Consider the following 15,837-nt stretch of genomic DNA (forward strand, 5'->3'; position numbering starts at 1 on the left):
ACATTTTACAGCCTAGTCCCAGCTGATAATGTGGACCACTGTAATGCCTTATGCCATAGTGTATCTCTGCAGCAGTTGCCATCATCCTACAGGTATATACACTGGTGTTGCAGTGTATATGGGTGTTATTCCAAACATGTCTCTACTGTAGGCCATGTCTCCCACCATTATGTTACTCCCTGTGGACATATTCCACAATGACAGGATGTTAGTTATCATGCAGGTGTCCGACATACCTTCCAATACCCCATCATGATCACCCTTGTGATGCCATGCATTTCACAGCAACAATACATTCACATGCACAACATGCATTCTGGGTAGGTGCATTAGATGTGTGCATGGAATATACCATAGCCATTACATGCCCGGTGTATTGACAAGCATCTACATAAACCTTACTCACCAGCTACAGGCTGCTGCCTTGGTGGTATCCTGGAAGGACCTACATAAGAGGGTGAGAGATGTAAAGTCAGTGGACACAACTGTGGCAGTGTTACAGGGTGGGTGCAGTATTGCAATACCTCAACAGTACATTTCCACAGTACTACCACATAGGGACATAAGTTTATCACTACTATGCAGCAATAAAATATATCTATGACATGTCAGATATGCATGATCTACCTGTACTGATGCAGATGTATATGCAACAGTCATCTACAGATGTGCCCTGTGGCCTTATCTGCACACTCCTTGGCCAGTGTGTGGGTGGCACCCACCTCCACAAAGGTGTCTGGCAGTTGGTGCGTGGCCGGATGTGCAGGTGCCACGAGGCTGGCCAGGAGCTTTTCCACACATGTCAGGAGGATGGATGGCATGCCCCCCCCCTGTGGTGAGGTGATTCCCCCTGGACTGCAGCAGCATGCAAATGGGCATTGTGAAGCAGGTTAGAACAATGATGCTGGACCTGCTCATAACTGCAGTTGTGCAGTCCGACATCATTGACCCTGTGGACTCTAGGTCATTCCACAGGGCAGTCCACTCCTGCTGATCATGGGCAGCCCAGCCAAACAAGGTTGTATAGTGATGAATTAGTCCATCCAGCAGGATGTCATATTCTTCAGCTGAGTAGGCTGACAGCCTTACATGAGAAAGACAAAAGATGGACACAGGTGTGAGCAGTTCATGTAGCAAAGTTACCACAGTTCTTAATACACATCACCGTCACCCCCCCCCACCATATCAGTGACAACAAACAGTACACATATCTCAATAGGTATGGCTACAGCATACCTACCAGTGGGGCAGATATTGTACTGTACCACGCTTTCTGCAATGTGTTTGTAGCCATGTTCCCTGTGTGGACACTATCGTTGCTGGCCTGTTACAGACTAATCACCTACATGCCATTGTCAGGGCCACAGTGGCTCCACATATGCCTGTGGTATGCCTGCTATGTGTGTGTTGCACATCTGACATACTGTGTTATTGTGGTTATCTATGCATGCTGTTGGACATGTTCTGGGATTGTGTAGAATATTACTACCAACATATGTTCTATAACAGTGATGCAATAGAATGTATATGGACTACTGGCCAGCAGAACCACCTCTCCAAATTCATCTTCCCATGTTACCCAGTCACATCACATGTGTGTCCCAACCTACATATATATATATATATATATATATATATATATATATATATATATATATATATATATATATATATATGTCCATGTGTACACATGGGTATCTGTATATCTGTGGACATACATGCTGATATACATATATATCTTTATATATTATATATGTGACATATGTACACATATGCATACCTATATGTGGGGTACATTCAGACATCAGGTCCACAATTTCACAACATCTTCCTGCACAGCTGCAGTTTTCTGCCTTGCTACAACACAGGCAGGTGCCACATATGGACACAGCCTGACATTAGGGGGATTTATGTAGGGCCAGATTGCAGGTAACCCTATTACACACCTATGACATTCCTGCATGCTACAATACAGATTAAACCAAGTATCCTGCAAGGGGTGGGCTGTGGATCCCATGAGTCCATCATAATGACATTGTTTCCACCACCAACTATTGGCCACATAATATACATAGTTCCCATTACAGAACACACACTATGATGGCTTACATATTATCAGTCAGTGCTGCTCTGCAGAGTTGTGGGGTATGGCCCACTACCCAGAGGGATGGATGCTATTGTCTGTAGCAGTTGTACAGCTGAACGTCATTACAACAACAACACATGAAGGCACATATAAATCATTCCCCATCATCTTATCTCATTATTATGGACCAAGTACTACAGTGAATTGCATACATTTATACTTCACATACATGTTCTGGGACTGCAGACTCTTCTAGAGTGTTAGGTATTGTTCGTTTTTTTTTTCATTTCCTTATATGCACTCTCTCTCTCTATCTCTCTCTCTCTCTCTCTCTCTCTCACACTCAGTCTCTCTCTAGTAAATGGAATGAGCTGCTTTGCATAGATTGTAGCATGGAATTTGTAGGTGACGCACATGATCAGCCTCTGCACCAATCAGTGTCCTCCACTTGCTACCTGCATGCAACATGCTGTGTAGTACTTCCAATTACCACTGTCATAGCAAACAACTACGATAAATCCCTACATCATGTGGGCGTGGTCCCTTTACCTTTCCTGTATGATGGACATCCTTCCTCTGTGTGGGCATCAGTGTTGCAGACAAAAGGTAGCAATACATCTTACAGGAGACCTGCACACTCAGTCCAGATACATATTTGTAGGAGGTTCCAGAACTACAGACAGAGTTTGAGTAGTGTTGTATGCATTGTATAGCACTGGTGTTACAGGGTTTGTGTGTACATACTAGTTTAACTTGGAATGCAGTCTGTCTGCATAGCTCTCAACTGTGGGCCTATCCTCTTGATGGCCAGAAGTGTGCCTATTATGTTTTGTCTGTCCATCACACATGTCTTGTGCCTGATATATCACTGGCAGTGTGTGTGTGTTGAGTGCTAGCAGTACATGGCTACATTCATTTCTGTTTCTAAATTCATATTCCTGACTAAGGGTATGTTGCAGACTATCCTGTAACACCAGTGACTTGCTTAGTGTATGACAACAGTTTTACACGTATGGGCCTGTGTTCCAGCCTCTGTCTTCCACCTACATACCAGGCTTTGCACATATGACATACTGTCTGCGGTTGTATGTCATGCTACCATTCCTGCCATCAGTCCACTGCTGTTGTGTCCCCCACAATTACTGTGGGGTTTGGGCCATATATGTGTGGGCTTCACCTACACAATACATATGTGCCTTTATGCACTCCAGAGGCCAGTGTATGTAACAGTGGTATATGGCCTTGTATTATTGAGTCTAGAGGGAATGCACCATAGCTAACCTAGGCTGTTACAACATGTGGGTGTATCAGGGGTAAGCTGCCTTAAGGTATATGGATGTACATTACCATACAACCCACCTTAGGTAAATGCAGGCCTACTGCCTCCTGCCATACAGACTGTTCTGTTTGTCAGTGTGATTGTGATGGTGTCACTTGCCTTGCTATGTTATAGATACATCCCATTGAGTCAGCTGAGGTCATTACCCCCTAGGGATTGTGTAGAGAGTGTAGATAGAGGCTGTTGGACTATACACCTGCCTTACTTACTGTTAATTGTTTGGTATACTGTGGCCCAGTCTGATTTACGATTGTACTACTTGAAGGCCTCGGCCTGGACAGCAAAATATGTAAGCCTTTCCGGACTACTGTATTAGTATAACTGTTTCACAGTTGCATTACTCTGTTTATATGGATTTCAGTGTCTAAACAGCTATATGACATGGCATATACAACTGTAATAGTAGACAAATAAAGCTTTCCCATGTATGCAAACCTGTGTGCGGTGTTATATCCTTTGACCTCTCTGTAGGTATATGTTGCAGGCAACGATTGTCATTTGTATGGGTGGCTCATACAATATCCAGTTGGTAAGGTGGTAACTGTAGGCATAGTGGCTGTTCCATATTGTGTGCAACTTCTACATATGTATCTTCCTATACATATCTCTGCTTGTGTATGTGTAATTACATATATATCTATATATATGTATATATATATATATATATATATATATATATATATATATATATATATATATATATTTATATATATCTGCATATAAGTGTCTGTGTATATGTATCCTAGGGATGTTGACTGCTTCCACATTGCACATTCCCTATGGGAGCCAGACTGTATGGCATGATATGTTACTGATACCAGCCTGACATACAGGTGGGATGGAGTACTGTTAACATCTTGTGCCCATGTCATGTCAGGTCCTGGTTATGGGATCTGCAACAGTTGGTAGTGTATTGCAGGGCAGATGTGTTTGGCTGTGGGGGGAATACCTATTCGTACAAGATGTATGTTGTTTGTTGCCTCTCAACCCCATTAACGGTGCATGTGGACATATATGTTTTTGTTATGTTCCCATTTTTATCTACAGATGTATGTCTGTGTATACTTATATAAATATATATCTCTGCTTACACACACACACACATATATATATATATATATATATATATATATATATATATATATATATATATATATATATATATATATATATATATATATATATATATATATATATATATATATATATATATATATATATATATATATATATATATATATATATATATATATATATATATATATATATATATATATATATATATATATATATACATATATAGATATGTATACATCTATTTAGATATTAATATATGTACACACACACATACATCTACATGTTTAAATACTTTTCCTGTACTGTTGAATGACTGGGCTGGATGATATGTTTGTGAAAACATCAAGGCTATGTATATCTGACATGGCTTAGTGGTAAATCACTTTGGCTATGGTGTGCAGGATCCTCGAATTGAGCCTTGAAGAGCCTGTTTATTTTGCTGCTGGGCAGAAGAAGGGCCGTTGGCTACAGAGTGATTGAGGCACTTTTAAGCAGTTGTAAGCAGGTTTGTGGGGATTTGCACAGAGGGAAGGACTGCTAGCATCCTGTTACAGTTTCTTATACTCAGCTTCTAAACTGCTTACCCTGTGTAGGCATTGTTTACCCTGCAAACAAGCTAAAACCCACCTACTGCTGCTTAAAAGTGCTTACTCCCACTTACACCTGTGCTAATTTCTTTAAAAGAAAAGAAAAAAAGGTTGATAGGAAAGTGGTAAAAAAGGGGCACAAAGAGGGAAAGACAGTAGGGTAAATAGCTAAGGATGTATAGGCAGGTATAGGGAAGGTCCATAGCTGCCCATTTCTTCTACAGCAGCAGCTCTGCATATACACCGACTTTGGAGGTAGATTTGGATCCTCAAACCTCTGAGAGAGGTGTGAGGACAACACTAATATGTTGTGATACCAATTAGACCAGATTACGTGTCCAGTGGGCATGTGTATGAAATGGACAACTATGTACGTGGCAATATTTTATTGGGAACAGATTGCCCTTTTTTTTTCAGGTGAGAGTTGGATGTTGGGGAGGGATAGTAGGTATATTTGGGGAGGTAGGTTAACAGACAAGACAAACAAGATGCACGCAGGGGCAGTATATGACATGTGTGGGGCATGAACATTTTGATGTGGAGGGGTGTTGGGAAATTGGAAGCCCATGAGCCCCCTAGTGAAAACAGTGGGACTGAGATCCACACCCATGGACAGTCACCACTGCACCTTCACAGCCCCAAAGGTGGCTGTGCTGAGGGATGAGTCAGAGAGCCAGGCCAATGCTCTAGTCATGACACACAGCCCTTGAGCTGGCATAGCAGATCTCCAAACTGCTGATGGAGCTCTCTGTGCACCACGACCTGGACCTGGTGACGGGTGACAGGTTCCTGTCCATGCCCACTCCCACAGTGGGGGTGAGCCCCATCCCCTGAGGTGGTTTCACCTAAAGGTGGTGCAGAACCAATGGACAAGGAAGTCCCAGATTGGGCCCCAGATGTGCTGGTGCCCAGTGCCATGGCCAGCTAAGGTGGGATAGGTGGGTCTGCTGGGACCGGCCTTCCCAAACGTATTATAGTGTTTAGAGTTTATCATCATATGTGGGTTAGTAATAGTCAACACATTCCAGTGTTAGGTATAACAGCATGCAGAGATATTCCCATTGACCCAGACACCAGATACGAAACAATTGCATAGCAAACAGAACACATGTATATATAGGACCACAGTGGTAATAACAACTGCATGCAGGTACATTGATGGCACCTTGCCACCAATGTTAAAGTATTTCAATATAGCACATGCATGGAAACAAATTTAAATAATTATCAACCAATAGGACACATGTCCCAATAGAACAGTGAAGTCATTATATAGGAGTTGAGGTGAGTATGTAGTTTATTGTTGGAGATATGGTGGGGTAGAGAAAGATGTCAATTAACAACTAGTATATTCCCGTAGTCCACATTACTTTCCTAGTCAGTGCTGTTATCTGTACCTTACAAGTACTACTACACTACCCTATAGCCTTAGTTTGGACAGTGACATGGCTGTCGTTATCTTTATACATGAACTGATTTTACCTGAGGTATATACCTCTTACCTGGTATACCTGTGGGGGAAATCTTTAACACAAACTGTTTCGACACATACTCACAGATTCCAGGTTGATGTTGTGCATATAGCTGACCATCACTTCCTGCACAGACTCTGACTATGTCTTGACCACATGCAGGAGAACCGGGACATATCTAGACTATTGCCCTCTTCAAACTTTAGTGACTTACCACACTTTTATGCAGGCATTCCTGCACAGTTATATTATGTAGCACAGTGTGGGTGACAGTGATCAGTGATACCTTATTATTCAGAGCAACTACAACACTCACAATTCCATACAATACCAGAGTAAACAGTACCAGTACAGTGTATCAAGGTTTTTATTTCTCGGCACAGTGTTCATATCTGATGTACCTGTGGGAGCAATGTTTGTTAACACTACCTGAATGTTGCCACACAAAGTACCAGATTACACATTAGTATTATGCACATAGAGCTCACTCTGTTACTGTACACACTCTGGTCCCTTCTTGACTACATGGAGATGTAGATAGGAAATACTTGGCTTATTACTCTCATAACAGTTTTGGGAGTTGCTAGAGTGACAGGTTTGTTCTTATAGATGTGTGACAATCAGTTGTATTTCCTCTTTGCTGCCTAAATATCTGGGATCATCCCACAGAATTCTCAGGGGGGCAGGGTGACAGGGTGACAGGCAGCAGATATGAGCCAATATACTGGACTTTCTGGTCTTGTGGGGTATGATTCCATATGCAGCCTACTTCCACTCCCAGGATTCAGACCATGGCTGTGTCTGCTACAACTTAAACACCGTCCATCAGAGTTGTGTGTGCTATATAGATATTGCTGTATATCTCCTTTCTGCTTTCTGTCTTATAATTCTCCTGTGGTTTTGCATTCTGACCTTGTATTACAACACTCTTATACAGGATTTCCTAGACAGTTATATTTTGTAGGACAGTGTGGGCAACAGTGATGAGTAATACCTTATTATTCAGAGCAACTGCATCAGTCACAATACCATACAATACCAAAGTAAACAGTACCAGTACAGGGTATCATACTTGTATTTCTGGGCACTGTGTTGTTATCTGACAGACTTGTTGGAGAAATGTTTGTTAGCACTACCTGAATGTTGCCACACATAGTACCAGATTCCACATTACTATTATGCACATACATCTCACTCTGTTACTGTACACACAGTGGCCAGAGCTTGGCAACATGGGGGTGTAAATGGGACATATGTGGCTTCTTACCCTCATAAGGTTTTGGGGAGTTGCTAGTGTGCCACCTTTGTTCTTATAGATGTGTGCCAATTAGTTGTATTTCCGTTTGTTGCCTATATGTCTGGGATCATCCTACTGATTTCCTAGGGGGATAGGTTGACAGGCAACAGATATGGGCCACTTTACTGGACATTCTGGACATATCTGTACAGTTGTGGGGTATGATTCTGTATGCAGACTACTACCACTGCTAGGATTCGAACCATGGCTATGTGTGCTAAAAATATAACAGTTCATGTCTCAGTTGCATATGCTATTTGGATTTTATTGTCTGCTTTTTCACTGTTTTTTGTCTATGTGTCTCCCAGTTGTACTAAATGGCCTCTGGGGATTATACCAGTCATATACAGGCATCCCTACACATTCTATTTATGGTGCACAATGAGTGAAACAGTGCTTAATATAACGGTACTATTACGTGATTGCAAATCTACATTACTGAAAACATATCTACAAGCACTGCACCTATGAGGAAAAAATGCAGGAAGTTAGAGGAACAAGAAAAATAAATGATAAGCAAAGCAAGGCATCCCAGGGTCAGTACAGTTTTTATTATTCCTTGAGTAGCTAATTTGGCTGATTAACTGGCTGACTGACTAATCATATATCTGACTTGGTTTACTGTCACATCAGTCTGACAAGCCTGATCTGCAAGGTCATGGAACGCATTATCATGGAACTTATAAACAAAGACATTGGCAACATTCAAACACTGGACCCCACCCAGTTTGGGTTTGTGAAGGGCTGATCTTGTCTCCTGAATCTGACTGACTTCTTCGAATCAGTCTCCAGAGTTGTGGACAAGGGTAAGGCAGTCCACACAGCCTATCTGGACCTCGTCAAGGCCTTCAACACCATCCTCCACTCTGGAATCATAGACAAACTTACTAAGCTGGGCATAAATCCCTACGTCACTCGATGGGTTGCCAACTGACTTCTTTCGTTTAGCATCTGCTTCTCTGAAGTACAGGCCAACAATAAGGGACTCTGGCTAACAAAGTTCACAGATAACTGCAAACTGGGAGCCATTATTGAATCCCCAAATGATGTGGATATTCTACAAAAGGGCCTTACAGAAACAGATGCCTGGTGCCAGAGCCATGGGCTCAAGCTTAATGCCAAGAAATGTATAGTTATCCCTTTTGGAAAAAACATGTATGCATGAATTACAACATAGGTGGCAGGACACTAAACATCGAAAGTGTGATGAGAGACTTAGGGACACAGGTGGACAGTGGTCTCACTTTTGATAACCACATCACCACAACAGTCAGAAAATCCTTCTTTGTGGCACACCTCATCACTAAGGGCTTTTTATCCAGAAAAAAAGAGGTCATTGTCCCACTGTACTCATCCCTCATTAGACCCATTATAACGTATAATGCCCCATTTGATATGTACCTCACAAGACATCTGCAACAGCTGGAAAGGCCACAGAAATACCTCACTAAAAGAATCACAGGCCTAAAGCAGATGCCCATATGCTGACCGTCTAAAAAAACTCAAGCCATACTCTGTGGCATATCGTCTACTCAGAGGTGATCTCTGCTTAACATACAAGGCCATGTCAAACCCTGAGCTGTTGGACATGCTCCACTTAAAGAAATCCCAATCTCTCAGAGCCATACACTCCAGGGATCTCAACCTTGTCATTACAATGAACAAAACATGCTGGAGGGAGAGGTTCCTGACCCAGAGACTCCCCATACTCTGGAATAGACTGCCCATGCATGTCAAGCAGAGCGCCTCATTGGCCCTCTTCAAAAGGGACCTTGATGATTGGATGGGAGATAGGAAATTAACCCAGGGGATCATGTCAGTTACCCTGCTAGACAGGGGTCCAGATAAGTAAATATTGTGGGAAGAAATATCCAGGGAATTGTTATGGCTAGGCTTGTATAGGCCCTAGGGCCGATAGCCTAGTACCAACCTATGAACCTATGAACAACATACATCAGTGAGTACAGAACTTTTATACAGTTCTTGACAAATGCAGTCTCGCCTCTTTAGATATACACTGTGTCTTAAGTTAGTCATGCAACTATTACAAGTTATTTTAAAAGTGTTACAGCAGACTATTTTTATAGTATTGCTATACAACAAGTTTTTTTTTTTTTTTTGGTATACAAGTACAGAGTCATCATTTCTTGCTTCAGCTTGCTTTGTCATCATATGTTCTTACTGATTAATTGTCTTATCATAACATTTCTAATGAAAAAGAATATTTATTATTGCTACAGCTGCAGTTTCCATTATTGCTACTGTTGAATAATTTAGAATTAATGGAAGTTTGCAACTTACAAAGTACAATACAAAAGCTTAATAAAAACTTCATATAAAATCTTCAGCTTTGCAGCATGTATATGCAAGGCACAACATCTGCTCCTGTAATTCATTCTATAGCTAATGGATGAAATAGAATAATATACATTTCCCGATTCTTTGATGTTTATGGCATATATGTACATTTTACAAATCATGTATTTTACATTATTTGCATTCTTTACACATATAGTTTAGGAATGTTTTGATAGAAATAGAAAAGTACTGATTAATACATGTTTTATACAACTTCTAATAGAAGAGGCATTCTTGCTGTTACAATACATCAGTGTGTGTGTCAGTGTGTGACCCTTGTTTCAGGCTGCTGTGACCTTTCCATTCTATTTTTTTCCTAACAAGTAGCTGAGCTAACAATTCTAAAAAAATCCACTGTGAAGTCTTATAGCTAGTTTGCATCTGTTGTCTGACATTTGATTATTAGAGGAATTATTTTCAATATAAATATTTATTTATATTAATAATTATGCCTTAAATATGCCTTGATAAAGAGAGGAATTATTCATAAGCACTATCGTATCTTGGCTGATACTCTTTTAGCCAGGCATTGTATTTCCATGCAGCGTTTTATGTCACTGGCATTCACATAAAAGATTGTTCACACATGCTGCTCAGAGAAGATTTCCGTAAGCTGCTTGAGATCCGAATACTATAACAGAGCTCCCCCTGAACAGACATGAGAACTCATATTTGTTGATTTTATTCAGTGAATATCATCAAGCTTCATTGGTTCAGAGTACTTCATAAATCGTACAATGTTAGGCTTATACTTCCTAAAATGCCAACTATGACCAGTATAAGCTGCATTATTTTTCCTCCCCAGCCACTGACAAAACCACTCAGCCAAGAGAACCACGTTTCTTTTCTATTTGTGCTTTTTGAGCAATTTCCTCAATTAGCTTGAGGTGACTCCTGATATTAGGTTTATTATCAGGAATAAAAATACAATATTCCTCTCCTACCAATGCACAAAATGTAATGTCATGTGGTTCTGTAAGACCATAGTTTTTTATGGCAGTCATTTCTATGGTAACTTTTAATTTTTCTAATAGATCTGCCAGTTTTTTTTAATTTCCCAAATGGCTTTCCCTTCTCATAGAATGCAAAGATTGATACTCATGCAAGGACATAATTTCATACATCCATTTTTTTCTATGTCAATATATCTTTTTAATCTAACATTTCTAATATTATAATCAGGTAATGTTGTAGTATGTCTAATGGATGGAATTACATGTCCCAAATAACACAATCAGGTCCATTTCTCAGGAAGCCGTTTGTAGGCTTTATTACCACATATGCAATATATGCCTGTTCAAATTGGAACCATCCATTTTGTAACCCAATGTGTAAGTCTAGCTTTTTTAAATGTCCAGCAAGTTTCATTACTAAAATGCTCAAAACAGTGTTCAGTGGCATTTTGGGTAGCATAAATAATACTACTAGGACTTCTCCCAAGAAATGAGTGATTACTTGTTCCTTCTCTTCATAAACAAATATCAGCAGTTGCATTGATATGAACAAGCCTCAAGAAAGGGTGTTTCCTTGGGATAGAGTAATTCCTTGGAACACAGTCTTGGTTTGTGAGATTCAGCATTTCCAGAAGGGTAAATGGAATAGTTCATATGGAATTCCTACTATTTGCATCTTGTGGTATCTCAGCACATATCCAGCATTGTTTAGAATTCAAAGTTTCTGAGTACATTTGCAGTGATTTGGTAAAGGTATTGAAGTTTATCTTTCCTTATATGGATGAGTAAAAATTCATCAGGATCACGAATAATATCAGGAATTTCATGGTTCAATATTTGCTAGAAGAGAAAAGCATTGTGTTCTTATTAGTTGTATCTGATTTTATTTCCCTTTATGTCAGTTATTACATTTATAAGTTACTCAATTTTCTCCCCTCCATTTTAATCTTTTAACCTGATCTTTATGAATCCAACCATTTTTGGTGGCTGATTTTTATATGGCTGGATTTGTACAGCCACTAATCCCACTTTGGTAACAATTTAGGGTCCTATCCATTTTGATTCCCATTTACTTGTGTTTCCAAACTGACGGACCATTACAAGATCTCCTTGTTTCAATTGTACCTCGCTCAATTCCCAATTCTCCTGCTTGCAAATTCATAGATCGACTCGTCATTAGTTCATGTGGAGTTAACCCATATCCCTGAGGAGAATTTCACATCTTAATCAAAATGTTGGGTAATTGTTTTACCCAATGATTCACATACTTAGAAATAATTTTCTTTAATCCTTCCTTCCGAGTTCTATTAGCTCTTTCAACTTTTCCAGAACTCTGAGGATGGTAAGGAGTATGAAACTTTTGCTTGATTCCCCAAGTTTTACACATTTGTTTTGTCACTTTTCCAGTAAAGTGAGTCCCTTGATCACTGTATTTCTCGGGGCACTCCCCATGTTGGAATGATCCTTTCACTTATTATTCTAACTAATGAGTTTGCATCTTCCTTTTTTGTTGGATGAGCTTCCACCCATCCAGTACATTCATCTGTCAAAGTAAGTAAGAATGAAATCCTCCTGGTGCTGTTAGAAGAGGTCCTACAGAATCCATTTTTACCCTTTCCCAGGGTCCCAATGTTTGTGAGAGTCTATATTGTTTTCTCCTATTTCATTTTCCTACATTGCGCATGGCACATGTGACACATTTATCTACATGATTTTCAATGTCTGTTGTCATTCCTTCCCATTTAAATCTAGAACTAACAATTTGTTGTAGTATTTTCCTTCCTGGATGACCTAGGAAATTATGATAATAAGTTAACAACATTTTTCCTTTTACAGACTCACTTGTCTGTACCCTATGTAAAGGATCTTTTTTGAATTCTTCCTGGTACCGACCAAGGTTTTGGAAAACTAACCCATTTCCATTCACTTCATTGTATTATTTCAAATTCTTCTATTTTCTCTTTCTTACTGATGGTTGGCTGTCTTCTTAGAATATTTACTAAACTTCCTAACTGCTGATTATCTTTATTTGTTTTTGCATTTAAGGTCATATGAGCACCTTGTTCACATTCAGGATCCCATAACGGCTTCATTTCATCTGTTCCTGTCACTGTTAATCCACATACAGTCAGTGTTATGATGATCCCATCACACTGGATTTGGGTAATTTTACCTACCTCAAGTAAGTCCATTTATATTTGGCACTTATTTAAAATATTTTGTACCATTTCCCTTATTTGTTTTTCTTCCATGTCATTTGCTTCCCATGCTCAGTATTGAGGAACATTTTGTACTGGATAAGTTTCTTTGAAGTCAAGGGCTCCTTCTTTTGCTAGCTGATCTACTATTTTATTAGCCTGACTGTGTACCTCATTTTTGGTGTGAGCTTTGACCTTCTATATACTCACTGTAGAAGGATTGTCATCTTTTATCAAACTCCAGATTTCTGTCAACACTTCCTGATGACTGAGTGGTTTACCATCAGCTATAATCAAATCTCTCCTTGCCCAAATGGGAAAGATGATGTTAAAACTCGGACTACATATTCACTCTCTTTATAAATGTTTACAGATCTTGTCCATAACAAGGCTTGTTTAACTGCTTTTATTTCACCTCTTTGTGCTGTGCATTCCCCTGAGAGACTACCCTTCTTGTGTTCTTTCGTCTCTGCATTATATATTACCCTTCTTCTTCTTCTTTCAGCTGCTCCCGTTAGGGGTTGCCACAGCAGATCAACTGTTTCCATTTCCTCCTGTCCTCTGCATCTTGCTCTGTCACACCAACCACCTGCATATCCTCTCTCACCACATCCATAAACCTTATCTTAGGCCTTCCTCTTTTCCTGTTACCTGGCAGCTTCATCCTTAGCATCTTTTTCCCAATATACTCTGCATCCCTCCTCAGCACATGTCCAAACCAACATAATTTTGCCTCTCTGGCTTTGTCTCCAAACATTCCAACCTGGGCTGACCCTCTAATATACTTATTCCTAATCCTGTCCATCCTCGTCACACCCAGTGCAAATCTTAACATCTTCAACTCTGCCCTGTCAAGCTCTGACTCCTGCCTTGCATTGTATAGTACCCATTATTATTCATAAGCACTATCTTATCGTGGCTGATACTCTTTTAGCCAGGCCTTGTATTTCCATGCAGCTTTCTATGTCACTGGCATTCACATAAAAGATTGTTCACACATGCTGCTCAGAGAAGATTTCCATAAGCTGCTTGAGATCCTAATACTATAACAATTACCATACGATACCAGAGTATACACATGCAGTCCAGCAGTTAGACCTTTATTGTCAGGCTATTATGCTTTTATTTACATACAAACTCTATGAGGCTCTTCCTGCCATATTCTCCAGTGTATGCAGTACTTGCCTTAAACAATACAAGTTTTATACAAGCAATTCATTTACTAATACTTTTAGATTTATTTCCTATGACACTACATGCAAGAGTATTACAACCTCTCCAGGCAACTTCCATAGGCCTCCTAGTTCACGGCCTGATCACTTGCAGCTGTGGGGGACATAAGAGGAATATTTATCCATGATATATATGAGCTGGCAATTATTACACATATAGTGGAGTGATACTTATACACAGCTGGGACAGCCCCTGCTGTTCTATCCACTTGGATCCACTGCTCCAAGAGGTCCTCCTTACACTGCTTTAGGTCAGCATAGTGATGCCTGACCTGCTCACCAGTTCGGGGTATGCCAGTCCAGTAGCATTGGTGAAGTCACGGGTAAGATGGTCCCTGGCTTCTGCCTTATATTGGGAACCCTGGTACTGGCCCTGCAGCAGTCTCTGCTCATGGTCTTTGGCAAGGAGTCCTGCCATGACTTTGGACTCCTGGATGCACTAGTGCTGTGCCCGGAAGTGCACACCTTCTCCCCTTTCTGCCATTGTGCCTACAAGGGGAAGCTATAACCAGTTATGAAATGTATTCCCACCGGTTGGGTTTATGTAGGGCCAATTTCCCAAACTTTTCCATGACTGGTCAATTTTGAAAAGGCTAGGCTATGGGCAAACCTGCTTACCTAAGGTTGACATTGTTTAAAGCGTATACCACTGGGCACATTCAGTTAGCTAGCCTACACATTGCTTATAACTCCTAAGCTGGCCTGTGCAATGCTTAGCATTGCTTACAGTAGACTTTGCATTATATTTTCTTTTTGGCATTGATTGTTTATTCATTACATCTTATATATATGCCTGGCATCCATGATTCATGTGTACATACACTGTATGAGTCCTTGTGTTTTATTGGGGATTTTAGCACTCTATTACAATTACACCTCACATCTGGGCTTACTGCTGTTCTCCAGTTCACATATTTATGTTATGTAGTGGATTATAGAACATATGACTGTATACTGATTCCTTTCACAGGTTCAGTTTGATTTTACTATAGTGAGGACTTGCTTGCTGATACCTCCTTCTTCTATATTGCTGTGATGGCTTGGTGGTTAACTACTGTGACTGTAGTGTATAGGATCCTGGGCTCAAGACCTGCAAGGCTGTTTATTTTGTTGCTGGATAGAACAAGGGCTGTTGGATACAGAGTGATTAAGGCACTTTTGAGCAGTTGTAAGTGGGTTTGTGCAAGTTTGCACGAGGGTGAGCAATGCTAACTTCTGGTTAAATATGCTTACAGTGA

This window comes from Protopterus annectens, chromosome 5.part0, assembly GCF_019279795.1.
Source record: "Protopterus annectens isolate FY-2018-M chromosome 5.part0, PAN1.0, whole genome shotgun sequence".
Taxonomy (NCBI): domain Eukaryota; kingdom Metazoa; phylum Chordata; order Ceratodontiformes; family Protopteridae; genus Protopterus; species Protopterus annectens.